The sequence below is a fragment of the Phodopus roborovskii genome, unplaced genomic scaffold (assembly GCF_943737965.1).
Source record: "Phodopus roborovskii unplaced genomic scaffold, PHOROB, whole genome shotgun sequence".
NCBI classification, from domain to species: Eukaryota; Metazoa; Chordata; class Mammalia; order Rodentia; family Cricetidae; genus Phodopus; species Phodopus roborovskii.
In genome coordinates, this window is record NW_026125295.1 from 21805260 (window position 1) to 21823817 (window position 18558).

At 43.8% G+C, this 18558-nt stretch overlaps 1 pseudogene; it reads left to right on the plus strand.

Moving 5' to 3' along the window:
* The first annotated feature begins 16380 nt into the window (after nucleotides 1–16380).
* Nucleotides 16381–18269, plus strand: LOC127237959 (pre-mRNA-splicing regulator WTAP-like; annotated as a pseudogene).
* Nucleotides 18270–18558: the final 289 nt, after the last annotated feature.

Sequence of the window (18558 nt, forward strand, 5' to 3'; positions counted from 1 at the left end):
CAGCTCAATCACCTTCAACCAGTGTGGGTTTCCCCAAGGTATCTTCACCCTCCATGGTCTGGCTGCATGGTCCTTGATGTGAGCATTCAACAAACATCTTCAAAGCTGTTCTTCACAGGTGGTGGTAGCCTTTAATCTTAGCACTCAGGAGGTAGAGGAAGAGGGAATCTTTGAGTTTGAGGCCTGCTGTCTACAAACAGAGCGAGTTCCAGGACAGCCAGTGATACACACACACACACACACACACACACAAAAAAAAAAAAAAAAACAAACAAAAAACCCTGTCTTAGACAAACCAAAAGAAATGTAGGAAGGAAGGAAGGAAAGAAGGAAGGAAGGGAAGGAGGGAGGGAAGAAGGAAGGAAGGAAACTGCTCTCTACTCAGAGAATCACCTGTCCTCAGCCCAGAGCGTCCTCTTAGCAAAAACCAGGTTTCCCTGGATGCTGTAGTATGATCAGGGAGGTACCCTACTGGACAGACTGTGGATTCAGTCCTACATAAAGGGAGCTGAAACTATCCAATTTCTTGATATCTTTGGGGGGGGTCTTTTTTCTTTTTTTGGTCTGAGCATCCCCAGAACTAGCTCCTCATTCTCCACCTGCTCCTGCTTTGGGAACTGGATTTCTTCTGTGCACCTGATCAACTCTGGGCTCAAGGTAATCTGGCATCTTTTGAGAGTTCTTGGAGTTGGATAGATGTGGGTGTTCTTTCCTACAAACCAGAGGAGTGATTAGTGGCCCTGCTGCCTGCTTGAGTCTAACTAGAGAGCTGGGTTTCTGTAAAAGATATATCCCTTGTTCCAAATTGGGACTAGCTGCTTGTATATCGGCATAAACAAATCAGCTAGAGAACAAGGCAGAAAACAGTGATGTAGTTAGTGGTCTTTTCAGTGGGGCATGGGTGTGAGCTTGAGTGATGCAGTGAAATCTCAAGATCACAAGTAGATCTTCTGATCAAGCACCGGGTAGAGAGATGCCTCCTTCTGTCGAAGGCCCCAAGAAATGCAAAAACTAACTACTTCAGGCTCACCAAGGGGATGAAATGGCTAAAGAATGCATCTTGACTTCCCACTAAGGGAGAACAGGAAAGACTATGTTAATGAAGATGGAATCATGGAAAGTGGTGTACACCTGTGATTCCAGCACTGGATGGGTAGAGGCAGGAGGATCAGAGTTCAGACTCATCCTCAGCCACATAGCTAGATCCTGCCTCAAAAATAAAACAAAAATTAATGTAGATGGCATTTGGACTCCTTCATAAAAGCATAAAGCTGCTTGCTCACTGGGTAGTTGTTTTTTTTTTTAATTTATGAATGAAATTTGTATCCCCAGTGAACCTTTAAGGAGAAAATCCTCACCCTTGTGTGAGTTGGTGTGATGTGTCCAAAAAGCAAATCAGAGGTCCCTAGGAATGTTTAGGATCGCAGCTTGATGTCCTTCCCTGGTCTTCCTGAATCATTTGAGTCACTCCACATGGAACTTCCAAGGGTGTGCAGACATCTGGAAGTACCTTTCTAGGGGGACCAAGAATATTCCCTCCCTTCTGCTCTCCTTCCTGCTATACCTAGCCAATGCACACCCAGTTTCTGTCTATTCAGGGTGGGGCCCAGCAAAGGCTCAGACTTCATGGACCCCAAGCCTCCACAAGGATGGCTTTCAGGAAACCATCCACGGAGCTATAATTTACATTGAATCTAGATGTCATTTACCAAGATCCCCCTACTTATCACTCACCCCAGCCCACAAATATGCTGTCACTCTTGACACCAGCTCCTCTGCTCCCAACACTTTTCAAGATGTCTTCCACCTTCTTCGCTACAGACTCTCAGGTTTCCTCAGACTCCACAAGCAATCCCCAGAGACCCTGTGTGAGCGTCTGATAGAGACGTACACAGAGCTGCTGGCCTCTGAGCAGCAGGCATGTCAGAATAGCCTGCTGAGAGACACATGTGGATCTGGGTGTTATCTGCTTCCATAGGAAGTCTACTTTGTGGAAAGGAATTCTTTCTCCATTAAAGTGCAAGCCAGGTCCAATACACTGTGGAGCCTGGGTAACTGCCTTGGTTGGTGAGATGTTGGGGAATGTAGATCTATCAATCTACCAAATGAATAAACAAGATGGGGGGGATATCCCTGAATCTAGTCTTATTTCTACTTTTATTCATAAGACTGTTTCTTGGATGTTGAGGCTGTTTGTTTGTTTGTTTGTTTGTTTGTTTTAAGGGCAAAGCAGAGAGAAAAACCATGGAACCAGAAGGGAGCTTTTTCAATGCTTTGTACCTATGCATACCCTTTGATAATCTCAATTAGAAATAGTTCAGGATTTGGAGCAAAACACCCTCTTGCATAAAGGACCCACTGTACCAGGCCAGGAAAGTTAGAAGGATCTGTAACAGTAAATGTTTATCGACTGGAATTGCACCTAAAAAGTACACTTCACCTTTCTGTAGCTCCTTTGAACTCAGGTTTATTGTGAGAAGGAAATGCTTAAACTAGCAGCACTCGTCCTATTTGCTTTGACCTTTAATGCCACTGTTCCGGTTTTTAACACATTTGTCAAGCAAGTGGGATTGATAAACTTGTTAAAACATTCAGCTACTAGCAGCCCAAGACAAATTATCCAAGGTGATAGCTTTGTCCACGTGGCCAGTTCCTTTCCTTGAGCAAACATAGCCCAAAAAGGGCTTTGTTTGGCTGGATGTGAATAGATGGGGAAATGGTTAGACATGGACCTCATCTCGCCACAGAGTGGCAAACAATGGATAACATAGTGCTTGGGAACACATGAAGAAATAATAAAAGAAGCGATGCATGCTTACAAGTTATAATATCATTAAACACCAAAAATTACAATTTTTAAACTAGAAGTCAATGACTTAATGCCACCATACCTTGCAATGTATTTTAAACTACCTGAGGCTCCCAGTAAAATGGTCCTAATCTTTCTTTCTTTTTTATTGGGCATACCTAAATCAAACATGCCCCTGTGGACAAAAACCTTGCTCAGCTATCAAGCATGTTTCTTGATTTTTTTTATTGTGATAACACACATAATTACCCCCTGCCTTTAACATTTATTTGCAGATAAAAACAGCTGTTGAGAGATAAGGTATACAATAAATGTTCTTGGTGAGCCATTCGAACCCACTGACACCACTTTATAAGGCTATGTGGAGAAGCCCTCAGAACCAGAGTTGAATTCCATCTTCCATAAGAGAAGTAGGAACATCTTAGAGTTACCCACACCACCCACACAGCATGGGACTGTCTGAGAGATTCAGTGTATCTCAATACAGCTGACAGAAACTGTTACAGGCTACTATTATGTCACACCCCCACCCCAAATTTATCTAATCTCAATGCAGTGGATTTGGAGGTCAAACTTGAGAGGGGTAATTAGACTCAGATTAAATCTCCCTCTATTTTGGCAAAAGTAGCAAAGTAACTTTATTTGGAGTGAAATAATTACACGGATTAAAGGAGTGATAGATTGTGAATACTAATACCAGGCACATGAGTCCAGGGTATAGGCCAGATTAACACCTTTGTAAAAGAGACCAATCTCATCTCTCTGTCTCCCTGTGTGTCTCTATGTCTCTCTATGTCTCTCTCTCTCTCTTTCTCCCCTTTCTCTCAGCTTCCAAAATGGAAAAAAAAAAAACACACATACACAAGTCTTGTGTTTAAGTCTTGTGTGGAATTTTGTTGTAGCAGCCAGGCATTTCTACCATGGTAAGCTTCCACGTTTTCATGACAATATGCTCTTTAGCTCTAGAGGATGCTAACACTGCTCTTAAGAATTAGGAGCAGGGACCAGTAAGGCAGCTCAGTGGGTAAAGGCACTGGCTTCTTCAGTCCCAGGAATTCACATGGAGGGAGCAGAAAATGGACTCCTGGAAGAATTAGGACCAGGTGTCAGTGGGGAAGGAGAGATCTGCATACACAACAGGTCACTACAGCACTGGGAGCGCCAATGTCTTTTATTTATTTCTTTTCCCCAGATGGAGATTTGTCTCTTTTTTCCCCACTGACACTATACACACAAGCTGCCAAGTTGGAAGCCACAGAGCCCTTCTCAACTCCCCTTTCTCCTATAGTAAAAGCTGTGTTCAAGCACAAGCTCTTGGAGAAGCAGATACTAAGACGATGTTAACTACACCGCAGGCTTCCTGAGGACACTAGTGATGTGGGTTTTCAAAGTGGGCACATTGCTTTTGTATGGTTGAGGCAGCCATCAGCTTACAATGAAAGAACCCTGGCAGGAAATACACCAGGCTGCCTGACCTAAGACTCTCCAAGTCTCCAAACACCTGCTGGCGTTAATATAATCGTGTGAGTCCCAGGAATAGGTAGACTTCAGGGATCTTAGTACACACACTCATTGCCCGTGAGTAGCCCGCAGGAGGAGCCTCAGCAAACACAGCATTATCTTCTCAGCCACGGCTGTGCACCCCATGCACCCCCCCCCAGTCATGCTCTGCAGTTAGGGGGTCTGTGAGAAGGCATTCTCATGACCACCACTTGACACCCTTAGAGCTTACATATCTACTTCCCTCCATGGGCTCAAGAGACAGTGTTTCTGTAATTCCATCTTGTCATGAGGGGAAACAGCCAACATGGAGTTGAGCCAGATGAACTGTAGTTCACCCTCATCCGGCAAACCTGAAACTCAATCTCCTTCCTGCTACACTTGCTAAATTCCCTTCCTGTTCAGAGGCTACCTCACCATGTGTTAGTAGCTTAGCTGATGTATAGCTTGCCTTCCTGACATGCCTGAACACTTGACAGCCATACCTTTCTCAGTTTAGGTTTGCCATATATCTGTCTACACCAGGAGGCACCAAAGTTGATCTCCTAGATTATATGCACATTCCTTCTTGCAGCTGTCATGTAAAACAGCCTCACTTCCACCTGCTGATGGAGATTAACAACTCCCGGTGGTGTAACATCTCTTTACACACTCTGCTCATTGCACATAGTTCATCCAACATGTCCTGCAGATGTCTGTGACTCTTGAAGTGTCACCTGGAGAGACTCCTCTCTGTTTGGAACTAGAAATTCTAACACCAATGAGCTCAGAGCTTCAGCGACAATAAGCCCAATGGTTCCCACTAAGTCATTAAGAGTGACAGTCAGTAGGGCAGCTTATATATAGTTCCTTGCTTGCTGGATCCTTCCCATTAATAAAGAGCACAATAAACAGACGTCTGAATTGACATTGATGGACTGTGTCCTGAATGATAGCATCTCACTCTTTTCATGTTTTTCTGCAAGCCATCATGGCAACTGTCAGAACATTCCAGAAAGCTGCCTCGATTTGGTGCAACTCTATAAAAACCAGTGGATCCCACAGTTACAGGTCCACTCTGCGATTCCATCTATGCCCGGTGAGGATCCATAAGCTTCACACAGGATGCCTTTGGTGCTTTGCAGGCAGGAGATCAAACACAGACTTGGGCACTTCGTTCTTCTGAGGATGAGCCATTAGCTTTTCCAATGTATGAGGGTTTATTTTATGTACCAACTTAACTAGGCTAATCTATGTATTGAGTTCCAGAACAGCTAGGGTTACATGGAGATACCCTGCTTCATTAAAAGAAAACAAACAAACAAACAAAAAAAAAAACACATTTGGAGCTGGAGATCTGACTTAGTGGTCTAGAGTACTCACTGTTCTTCTAAGAGGACCTGAGGTTTGTTTTGTTTTGTTTGTTTTTGTCTTTCAAGACAGTGTTTTTCTGTGAAGCAGTCTTGGCTGTCCTGAAACGTGCTCTGTAGACCAGGCTAGCCTCAACCTTACAGAGATCTGCCTGCCTCTGCCTCCCAAATGCTAGGATTAAAGGTGTGTGCCATCGTTGTCCAGTCTGCAATTACTTTTTAAAGCCTCTAAAAATACAATATAATCTACTACTTAAATACAATAAAAAAAACAATACAATGCAGTATTTATATCACATGTGAAAGTAAGGTGAGGTGAGGCGGTGCATGTCTGTAATCACAGCTCTGGGGAGCCTGGAGCAGGCATACAGAGTTCAAAGCCAACCTGGGTTACACAGCAAGACACTGTGTCAAAGAAAGAAAAAGGAATAATGTATGATTAAGCTAAATAAGGTCTCCACAATGGAGATATACTACTGTAATATCCTTGGACTATGTATGAAGTATTATTACCTGGAAAGAAACCATACAGTTATAATTTAAGGTACACAGCAGTCCTGACAGAATCCACTAAGACCAAACAACAGAGCTCATATCAGGAAAGGACATGAAGGGTGAATAATAAGAGGTGGAAAATGACAATAAACATGAAAGAAATTAGGGGGTTATATTATTTAAGGTTTCTATTGCTGTGAAGTGACACTGTGACCACAGCAACTCCTATAAGGGAAACCATTTCATTGGGGCTGCCTTACAGTTTCAGAGGTCTAGTCCATTATTTTCATGGTGGGAAACATAGCAGTGTGCAAGCAAACATGGTGTTGGGGAAGGAGCAGAGAGTTCTGCATCTACAACCTCAGGCAGCAGGAAGTGAACTAGCTTGAGCTTTGGAGACCTCAAAGCCCACCCCCTAGTGACACACCTCCTCCACAAGCCACACCTACTCCCGCAAGTCCATACCTCCTAATATTGCCACTCCCTATGGGCCTATAGGGGCCATTTTCTTTCAAACCACCACAGTAGGGTATATTCCATACTCATACCAACTATACATACCAAACACATTTTAAAAAAATCCTATTAATAACCATAATACCAAAATAGAGAAAAAAGGAAAGTTTGCTATCAGTAGTTATATATTCTGAGACTTCTCTGTGAATAACATAGGCTAAAGTATGTAAGATTTCATGGGATATTCTGCTTCTGTGATTCTCTAGACCCTTGAAATTTGGAACAGGTGATTTGGAAGACAGAAATTTTCAGGCAATTTGTGAGAGATTATATAAAACCCTCTGTAGCCCTGAATTCAATTGGGAGGTAGCAGGCCATGCATGATGATGCACTCTGTAACCCTAGCACTCAGCAGGCCAAAGCAGGAAGATAACCGTGGGTCAACTCAAAGCCAACCTGGTCTACATACTGAGTTCTAGGCCAGCCAAGGCTGCATATCAAAGCCTTGCCTCAAAAAACCCACCCTTTCCAAAGGGTTTAGTATGAACTTTGATATGTGCACATTGTAGCAGAATAAAAATAAAAAATGAAAGACCCAGAGCCAGATATTGGAATTCCACATGAAGATCAGGGAAGCAAAGCAGTCAAGCTACTAAGAGAGCTTTTACCTGTAATAGGACTGGGGTGTTCCTATTCTCCACATGGCTGGAGAATAAATGTCTCCTACTCAATACTGAAGACCCTGCTTCTAACTTTTATATCCCTCTAGTGCTGGGATTAAAGGCATGTGATGTGTTACTCTTTTAGATTGATTGAATCTCATATATACCTTGGTGGCCTTAAACTCAGAAAGATCCATCTACCTGTTAATCCTGAGTGCTAGAATTAAAGGTGTGTACCACCACCTCCTAGCTTCTGGCTGCTGGGATTAAAGATGTATGCCTGGCTTCTATGGCTTGTGGCTGACTTTAGTTTCTGAATCCTCAAGCAAGCTTTAAAAAATCATAAATAATATATCACCACAGCACATTCCTTAGCTTTATCCACTGAATGAGCATAGGAAAAAACTGTCAATCCAGTAGCAACTGGCTATCTTTGTACTTAGATTGATCTTGAACTATCATATTTAAAGAGAAACAAAGGCTGTCAAGGGAAACAGTTCATTCTAGTCTGTTAAAGAAAAAGTATAAGGCAGGTGATGAATCTGAAGTATAATTTCACATGTAAAAAAAAAAAAGAAAGCAAAAAATCCAGTAACAGCTTATCTAATGACTTGGGAATCATGTAAGCAAGGCAAGGCACTGTACTCTAAAAGTTAAAAGTATAATAATCATAATTGACCAAAGTTCTTATTGAAGCTCTTCAAATATCTTGAAGTCATAGACAAGGACTTTTGTTTTGTTTTGAGAGGGGGGGTCTCACTACATAGTCTTGGCTGACCTGGAACTCACTATGAAGACCAACCAAGCTGACCTCAAACTCACAGAGATCTTCCTGCTTCTGCCTCCTGAATGTTTTGATTAAAGATATGTACTACCACACCCAGCATAAGGATTTTTTAAGTTAGTTGACTAGTTTTGACTTGTGTAGGAAAACAAATAACTACCTTAAAAACTAGGAAAAATAAATATTAATCTCCAATATAAAATTATAACATTTATTACCTAATAGAAAAATCAATATTGATAGAAAATATTCTAGCATATTACAAATAACAAATGAAAAAAAATGGTTGAATTAGAATTTTACTACTTTGCAACTCCCAACAAACCAATGAATCTGAACACTGGGGTATCAACAGCTGTTAACACACACTCTCTCTCTCTCTCTCTCTCTCTCTCTCTCTCTCTCTCTCTCTCTCTCTCTCTCTCTCAAAACAAAAACCAGATACTTGGTGCCTCCTGGTGGAGAAACATGGTACCGCTATTGGTTTCTTTTTTTTTCTGGTGGGGGGGGGTCTTTTTTAAATAGCCGTGGCTGTCCTGTAACTCACTTGGTAGATCAGGCTGACTGACCTCAAACCCACAGAGATCCACCTGCCTCTGCCTCCCAAGTACTAGGATTAAAGTCATGCTCCACTATACCTAGCAACTATTGGTCATTCTTGGGAACTGAGGCTGGATCTATGATCAGTTATGAAACGAACCTTGACTGAACTCTGGCTATTTCTCTTGGATGTACATTCAGAGCCTTCAGTTATATCACAAAGATTTGATGATTTAGTAACTGGCTCTATTTAACAAGATCAGCCTAACATATAACCACTAGCCCCATCACCATAGTAATCTTTCTTGTCCTCATTTCCACCCTGTAGCATCCATTCTTTGTGATTTTCTATATTCTGCTTGCAAGAACACCTGGTCCTCCCCTGCCCCCTTTCCTACATCCTTGCTCTGCTGGCCTATATAAGCTTCGGGTAGAAAAAAAAATTTTGCCAGTTGATCAGAATCTTGTCTTGTGGTCAATTCCCAGAGTCTCTTGCCCCTCCATCCCCTTCCCTTGGGTCTTTGGGTGCTAAGTGTCAAGGATCAAGGCAAGGAGCCCTCAATGTGGCTGGAAGACTCCAGGAGGAGGACTTCAGCGTTCATTAAGGGACGAGCCCATCCACGCAGTAAGGCTTCTGCGACACGGTTATTGCAGGCCTCGGAGGAGAACCACTCATCGATCGCCTGACTCTGCCTTCGAGAGTCTTCTGGTTCATGAACAGCACCTGAAGCAGAGGTGAGTAATGGGGCAAGAACTTAGCAAGGAAGATTTGCTTCTTTCTAAAATCAAAGAATCTCTCAAGACAGGGGATCGGGTTAAGAAAAAACACCTGAGGAAATTTTTCCTTTTCACTGGGGACATTTGTCCATGGTTTCCACAGGAATGAGTGATTAGTGAAAAGAATGGGCCAGAGTGGGCAATTGTAGGCAAGATTACTATGAACCGTTTGGACCTGAGAAGGTCCCTGTTAGTGCATTTAGCTACTGGAATCTTATTAATGACATAATGTGGTCTAATAATCTTCAAGCTTTGATAAAAGAGGGAGAAAAGACCCTCCAGTGGATTTCCTGCTGTAATTCTGAAAAAGGGAGCAGACCACCAACACCCACTAATGAGAATACAAAATCCTCCATACCCTCCTTAGAATTAGGCTCCACCAAACATTCTTCTCGGCTCTCCACACCGGGTGCAGCATTGCCCCAAATCAAAGCTATGAGATTAAGATTCCCATGGGCCCTGAGGAGAGTCCTCAGCAAGCTCTTTATCCCCTCATCTCCCTTCCCCTGGAACTCCCTTTAGATTCAAGGGAAGAAGCCACCCTGAAGGAGAAGGCTGCTCATTACCATAACCCCGACTGGCCTGTGGTTAGCCATGTCAGGATGACTCTGGCCTCTGCCCCTTCACCTCCAACCCAGACTCAATGCCTGCCTAAAAGTCTGCCTCCTTTCACCCCGCCATCCTGTGAAACAACCTTCCAGGATCTCACCGATCTCGGACTATTCATAATATAGGTACCTTAAAAATTATGATTAACAATAGAGAACAACAGATTCAGCTTCTGACCAAACTTGAGGATTTAGACCTCCAACTCTCTAAATTAACATCCCCTTCCTCCCGACAGCCTAAGCCCAAAAGTAAACAGCCACTTCTAACCTTTCTGCTTTAGCTCAGAAGCAGCCATTAGGTCCCACGGGGGGGGGGGGGGGGCTTGAGGGTGTAATAGTGGAGGAAGACCACACAGAGAAGACTCCAGATGAGCTAGCCCCTTCTGGCTGCTGCTGCACTCCCTGCCCAGCCACCAAGCACTCTCCATCTCCCAAGCTGTACCCTCTCCTGGACCTTAAATACCTAGAAAAACTTAAAATGGCAGTCACTAATTATGGACCCACCGCTTCCTTTACTCTGGCTCTACTAGAAAGCGTTACTGAAGCCTGGCTTACACCTAATGAATGGCATCAGTTGGCTAGGGACACTCAGGGAATGCCCACACCCCCTGACCTTCTCTGGTCCGTAGCCACAGCAGATGTCCCCCCCCCCACCTCCACACACACCCCCCATCTCAGCTCCCTCGACTCCTGCCGACTAGTCTTCTGTCTGCACTGCATGCACTGCATGTGTGGGCAGCATTGGAAAAAATCGAATGCCACTCCAACACAGATATTCAGAGCCTCCTGCCCTTGCCTAGGGACCAGGAAACTTCAGACAGGGGCAGCCTCAGCCCTGCCCCGACCTCGACCCCCGAGGTACATGGGTCGATACCATCTTCCCCCAACAACATGCCAGTTTCTCTGGACAGCAGCCCTACCCCATTTCTCCAGAATACAAACATGTCACAGAGTAGGCATTTATTCTTCTTAAAAATACTTCTTTTAACCTGTATACTGTAAACTATGCTTATGTTGCCAAATCCGTTCACCTACTGGAAAAAGCTCCCTGTATTAAACCCTCCTGTAATGCTGCCAAACTTTTTTGTCAAATACAGGATTTAATTAGGCTTAAGACAGATTCATTCTTTATTGGCCATTTGTGTGTGTACACATTCTAACTTATGGGAACCTCTAAGCAAGGGCAATGATGACCTGGCTGACCTTGCCACCCATATGTCGCCTAATGATAAATTCATTATGCCAACAAGATGCTCTTAATGCTGCTAAGTCTGCCCACGTGCTACACCATCTAAATGCCCAAACTCTTCGCCTGGCCTCCAAGATCACGCGTAATCAGGCCAGGGAAATCGTTAAAGCCTGCTCTGGCTGGGTCTCCCTTCTGCCTGTCCCATACCTAGGGGCCAACCCCCGAGGCCTAGTCCCAAATGCACTTGGCAGATAGATGTTACCCATATTCCCTCCTTTGGAAGGCTAAAATTTGTTCATGTTACTGTTGACGCCTTCAGTGGTTATGTTTTTGCATCTCTACATCCAGGAGAGGCATCTAAAGATGTTATTTCACATATGATGGCTGCTATGAGCACTCTGGATAAGCCCTCCAAGCTAAAAACAGTGCTAAATTTAAACAATTTTGTATGTCCATGTCACGCACAATCCTAAGGGACAAGGTATCGTAGAAAGAGCCAATCGGCTCCTTAAAAACACTCAATAAACTTAAGACCTCTACCTTGACTCTTGGAAATAACAATTTCAGAGCCATATTACACCATGCCCTCTTTGTCCTTAACTTCCTAACAATGGATCAAGATGGTGCTCTGCAGCTGATCGCCTCTGGCATCCTGCCACAACCAAGTCACACACTTTAGCAAAGTGGAGAGATCCTCTTACTGGCACTTGGAATGGCCCAGATGCTATCCTAATTTGGGGACAAGGCTCAGCCTGCATTTATCAACAACATGATGCCCCCAGATGGCTCCCTGAGAGACTTGTTAAACAAGTTACCACTGTCCCCTCTAATGACCTAATGACCTAAGTCTCCGCCTGAGACTTCTTTCTCTTCTCCCCCAGATGCTGCTAACCCATCAGATAGAGATGCTTCTAGGAATGACCATGGTGATGAAGACTCAGCCATCAGCTTAGCAAACTACACCTGGATGGACGTTTAACTCCCTTTTGCCCATTTTCTTCCTTCTCTTGACCCCCTTTCAGCCCCATGCTGCCACCCTCCCTTATAGGCTTTCTGTAAATGGACTGAGCCAACACATCCCTTGGAACTATACTTGGATGATCCTCTCTGAAAGAGGAGACATAGTCTGGTCTACCTCTCGTGTCCACAATATCCCTTGGTGGCCTGAATAATTTAACCTTGATCTATGCAAACTAGCCTTAGGTGCTGCTGCCCCGTGGAGTACTGAGGGTCTCTTTGATCAGTCAGCTGCACCATCCATGACTTTGAGGGCTCCACCTACGCTGGCTGCTCCCATCCAAGCTGATGGGCAGTCATGCAGAGATATACCTTTTATGTATGCTTGGGCCCCCATAGGGACCGCAGCTTCCTAGATAAATTCGGAGACATCTCTGATTATTACTGCAAAAACTGGGGCTGTGAAACCACAGGCAACACCTATTGGAAACCCTCCTTCAGTGGGGACTGCATCACAGTCACTGCTGGATACCCTCATAACACCTATCCCTGCATTAGTAAATATTACGAATCAATTCCAGGCCCCTGGGGAATGCCATACATCCTCATCCACAAAAGGCTGGCGTCATCCCCTCAAAATTACCTCTACCACTCCTGGCTATCATGCCCCCCAATTGGTATCAAGGATACACTGGGGCCTTCGCCTTTATAAGGAGGGGTATGATCAGGGAATCACCTTCTCAATTAAGCTCCTCAAAGAAACTCCCATTTACATCCCCACTGTTGCTATTGGTCCCAATGTTATTGGGGGGGACAGCTGCCCCCATCACCCATACTTCCTCCCTCAACAGGCTCACTTCCAAAACCAGATAGCACCAGACCACCTAACCTTACTCCCCCACAGGACTACAACCCAGATCCCCATATGGATAAATCTCAGGACGTCATTGTGACCTTCATCAACCAGACCTTCCTGGAGCTAAATTTCACTACCCCCAAACTAGTTGAAGATTGTTGGCTTTGCTCTCATTCCTCCCCACCTTTCTATGAGGGAATTGCTATTTCGGCACCCCTTTACACCACCCAACACTCTGTCCCTGGAAACCTGCAGGTTTTTGGCTCAGGGCTCTGCCTTACCTCACGGACTCACCCCTCTCCCCTACCCTCACATACCCAGCTATGCAATACCACGACAATTCTTAATACCTATGATCATTACGTTATTCCTCCCACTGATACCTTGTGGGCTTGTCTTGATGGACTCACCCCTTGCCTGTCTACTCATCATTTCTCTGATGTTGGCTTCTGCATCCTTGTACGGATTGTCCCTCGCCTAACTTACTATTGTCCTGATGAGTTCTTTCACTTCTGGGAACAGACCCAAGGAAACACCACGCTTATACACTCCCGCAGGGAACCCTTTTCTGCAGTTACTATAGCTGTCCTCTTAGGACTAGGAGGTAGGTGCAGGCACCGGATATCCTCCCTCATTATAGGTCTCAATCAGACTATTCGGAGCTAAGTGCTACCATAGAGAGAGATGCTGAGGAACTTCAGAATCAGATCAGCTACCTAGAGGAGTCTCTTCGGTCCCTGAATGAGGTAGTCCTCCAAAATACATGAGGACTTGACTTACTTTTTCTGCAGCAGGGAGGCCTTTGTGTTGCACTCAAGGAAGAATGTTGCTTTTATGTTAACCGCTCAGGAGTCATCAAAGACAGTATGGCAAGGGTTAGAGAAGGATTAGAAATAAGCCAAAAGGCTTGAGAACAACAGGAATCCTGGTATCAAAATTGGTTCTCTACATCTCCTTGGTTGAGTACTTTACTCCCTTCTTCCCTGCTTGGGCCTCTATTAGGGCTCCTGCTTTTGGTCTCTCTGGCCTATGGGCCTTTCATAAATTAGTAGCCTTTATCAAACAGCAAGTAGAGTCTGCCACACGGCCTATACAGGTTCACTACCATAAACTGGGAGAATGACCCAAATCCCATCATAGCCAATAGGCTTGGGCTGGTCCCCCTGAAACAGAACTAGCCCTATAGCCCTTCAGCCAGCTTCAGAGGTGCAGACCTGGATGGTACTGCAGGAAGGCCTCGCTTTCTGAGGAACATGCCTGTGTGCATCGAGGTCGATGTTCCATACCCTCGTCCCCCACAAAAAGAACATCGGACAGTCCCGCTCTTGAGGCAGCCCCAAGAGGTTGCTAAAAGGGGTTCCAATAAAAAGTCCCTATTGCCTGTCTAGACCAATAAGGGGGCCAGGCCCCCTCTGATGTAAAATTCTGGCTGCATACTAATAAGAAAGAGGGAATATGTTGGGAACTGAGGCTGGATCTATGATCAGTTATGGAACGAACCTTGGCTGAACTCTGGCTGGTTTTCTTGGATGTACATTTAGAGCCTTCAGTTATATCACTAAGATTTGATGATTTAGTAACTGGCTCTATTTAACAAGATCAGCCTAACATATAAGCACTGGCCTCATCACCATAGTAATCTTTCTTATCCTCATTTCCACCCTGTAGCATCCATTCTTTGTGATTTTCTATATTCTGCTTGCAAGAACACCTGGTCCTCCCCTGCCCCCTTTCCTACATCCTTGCTCTGCAGACTATATAAAGTTCGGGTAGAAAAATAAACTTTGCCAGTTGATCAGAATCTTGTCTTGTGGTCAATTCCCAGAGTCTCTTGCCCCTCCATCCCCTTCCCTTGGGTCTTTGGAGTCTAGGTTGAAGTCTCTCCGGTTGAGGCAGGTCTTTGCAAAGGGAATCTACTTTCATCTTAGGAAGTCCTGGATCCCAAGGGCAGTTTGTAGGAAATACAGAGGATAAGGCCCTAGAATCTTTAGCTGAAAAAAATTGATTTTTATACAAACAAAAACAAATCAATGGTAACAAGAAGGGGGATCCTGAAAATAGAAAGATATTTTAAGGAAAGGGCAATGCTTTCATGAATGAGTCTATTGTATCCAGGATTGCACAAGGGTGAGAAACTACAAAGAAATACAAGGAAGTGGCTGTTTTTCAAAATAGGGGGAAGATCCTTTGAGAGGAAGGGAAGGCACTGAGATGAGGAGAGGCTACTGGAATAAACGGTAGAGTTCCAGGCACTTGGGGTGACCTGAGTAGAAATTACAAGGGTGTTCATATCACAATATTCTCTCAGGGGGATTATTTGATTGTGCATTATCTCATTATACAATTTTCTTTTGTAAAACAGACCAAAGTCCCAGAATTACAGATTCCTTACAAGTTAGAGGTAATACACACACAAAAGGAAATCTATCAAAATATCAACAATTGTTTTACTTTTTTCAGCTTCCTGTGTTGTACAAATGGTATCTTTAAAAAAAAATAAACTTTTTAAAAGATTTTTTTAAAATATGTATTGATGTTTTGCCTGCATGTATATCTGTGTGAGGGTGTCAGATCTCCTGGATCTGGAGCTGCAGACAGTTGTTTGCTGTCGTGTGGGTGCTGGGAATTGAACCTGGTCCTCTGGAAGAACAGCCAGTGCTCTTAAGTGCTGAGCCATCTCTCCAGCCCCAAAGGGTGTTTTTCCACTGTTTTTTTAAAAATAGATTTAATTTTACTGAAATATCCTAACATTCCATCAATTAAAAAAGAGATGATCAAAAAACAAACTTTTAAATTTCTTATTATATGAAAACTCCCACAAATTATTTTTAAAAATCAAGTTTAATCTAATAGGAAGTCAGGTAAAAGCTATCAATAGGCATTTCACGATGAAAGATAACTCAAAATAGTTTTGAATATATGAAGGCAATCGGTGTCATGGGAGGGCTCATTGGAAGTGCCCCAGGGACTGGGGAGATGACTCTTCTGGGTAAATAAAGCACATGTTGCTTTTTAGTGGATAACAGACTTTTCTGAGAGGACAAACAAATGGCTAAAAGAAATGTAAATCCTGGTCCAAATCATAATCAGAGCACTGCTGTTACAGTAGTTATTACCAAAAAATTCATAAAGTGCCAGATGTGGTGGTTTATGACTATACTCCCAACTCTCCAGAGACTGAGACAGGAGGATGGCCATGAGTTCAAGGGCAGCCTGGGAAATAGAGTGAGATCCCGTTTTTAAAAACAAAGATATTGTTTTGGTAGAAGTGGGGGAAAACAGCCCCTCTCTGTGTTGGTTGGGATGAAAATTCGTACACTCATTGTGGAAAACATATGGACATTCCTCAAGATGTTAAAAATAGAAGTAACAGGAGCTCGCGGAGCCCCGTGGGGCAGGGTGCAAGATGACCAACGAAGAGCCTCTTCCTAAAATGGTCTGTTTGAGTGAAACAGACTTCAAAGTTATGGCACGGGATGAGTTAATTTTAAGATGGAAACAACATAAAGCATATGTTCAAGCTTTGGAGGGAAAATACACAGATCTTAATTCAAATGATGTGATTGGCTTAAGGGAATCCGAAGAAAAACTAAAGCAGAACAGCAGGAGTCTGCACGCAGGGAAAACATACTTGTCATGCGATTAGCAACCAAGGAACAGGTCCTCAAGCGAGTCCAGCAGCCGAGTGTCGCCCAACTGAGATCAACGATGGTAAACCCAGCGATCAACTTGTTTACCCTAAAAATGAAAGGTGAACTGGAACAGACTAAAGACAAACTGGAACAAGCCCAAAATGAACTGAGTGCCTGGAAGTTTACGCCTGATAGGTAAACAAACATACTCCCCAGTCAAGACTTCCCTGACAGCAGTCCCATCTCGAGAGAGCTGTGGTGGGGCGGCCAAGTACTCGTGTCCACTCCAGGACTCAGACTTTGTGAGCCAAAAGAGCCACATTCTTACACTGTCCAGCCTGTATGGTTAATGTAAAACTTACCAGATGAACCTTGTGTTTCTGCTTCTCTCTTCCCCTTCCCCTTACTTCAGAGACCTGATGCTGTTGGACTATTCTGAAGAAGAGGCCACCTCCGAAAATTTCCCCTTCTAGAACATGTAGACATTTGAGAAATGTTTCTGTTTGAAGAAAATAGAGGGGAAAACAGAAGTCTTAAGTCTGTGGCACACTGTGTCTTCAGACAATTTGGAGGATTGAAAACCTAGAGGTTTTAAGTCATAAATTGAACATGTAAAATTCCAGTAAAATGTAAAAATGGAACATGCATTGCTCTTAACCTTGAGCATAGTGATTTAGAGACACTGTACATCAGTTATCCAATAATACTGTGGACTTCATGACTGTTGAACTACTGGGTCAAAACTCAAATGAGCCAAACAGGCAAAAAGTTAATGGCGAAGTGCCGGATGCGCATCCAGGAGAACCAGGAGCTTGGAAGGCAGCTGTCCCAGGGCCTCATTGCACAGCTTGAGGCAGAGTTGGCTTTACAGAAGAAATACAGTGATGAGCTTAAAAGCAGTCAGGATGAACTGAATGACTTCATCATTCAACTTGACGAAGAAGTAGAGGGTATGCAGAGCACCATTCTGGTTCTTCAGCAGCAGTTGAAGGAGACACGACAGCAGTTGGCGCAGTACCAGCAGCAGCAGTCTCAAGCTTCAGCCCCAAGTACCAGCAGGACGACGTCTTCTGAACCTGTAGATCAGGCAGAGGCCACAAGCAAAGACTGCAGTCGTCTGGCAAATGGACCAAGTAATGGCAGCTCCTCCCGCCAGCGGACGTCTGGGTCTGGATTTCACAGGGAGGGGAACACAACTGAGGATGACTTTCTGTCTTCTTCCGGGAATGGTAATAAGGCCTCCAGCAGCTCAGAGGAGAGAACTGGCAGAGGAGGTGGTAGTTACAATAAACCCACTCAGTGCGGGGAATGAAAGTGTAGACTCTCTCACGGGCAGTGAAAACTCTCTCACACATCACTCAAATGACACAGACTCCAGTCATGACCCTCAAGAGGAGAAAGCAGTGAGTGAGAAAGGTAATCGAACTGTGGGTTCCCGCCACATTCAGAATGGCTTGGACTCAAGTGTAAGTGTACAGGGTTCAGTTTTGTAATATTTTTTCCAGCAAACTTTTATACAGTGTCATTTAATTTGGGAGAGGATACTGTCAAAAATTAATGCATACTTTTGTCACAATTTGCCTTTTTGTGGGTGTGTTTTTGTTTGGTTCCCCCCCCCTTTTTTTTCTTTTTTATTGCTTCAATACCTCTGCCACTTGGAAAATTGTAACAGTTAATTACCGTTGCTAGAGAACATTTTGTGTAGGGTCAAGTTATTTTTATAGGAGTTAATGTGAAGTTGTAAATGGGAATCTATAACAATGATGTCTGTATAAATCTGTGTCTATCTAGAAGCTGTGTTGTGTAAGGGCATTTTTCCTCATGCTGTTATAGACTTATGCACCATTCAGGCTTGTTTGAGTAGATTTGGGTTATGACTGCCAAGTTTGCCCAGTATACAGTAGTTTTTATCACTAAAAAGTTGGAGACTTGGAGTCCTATAGT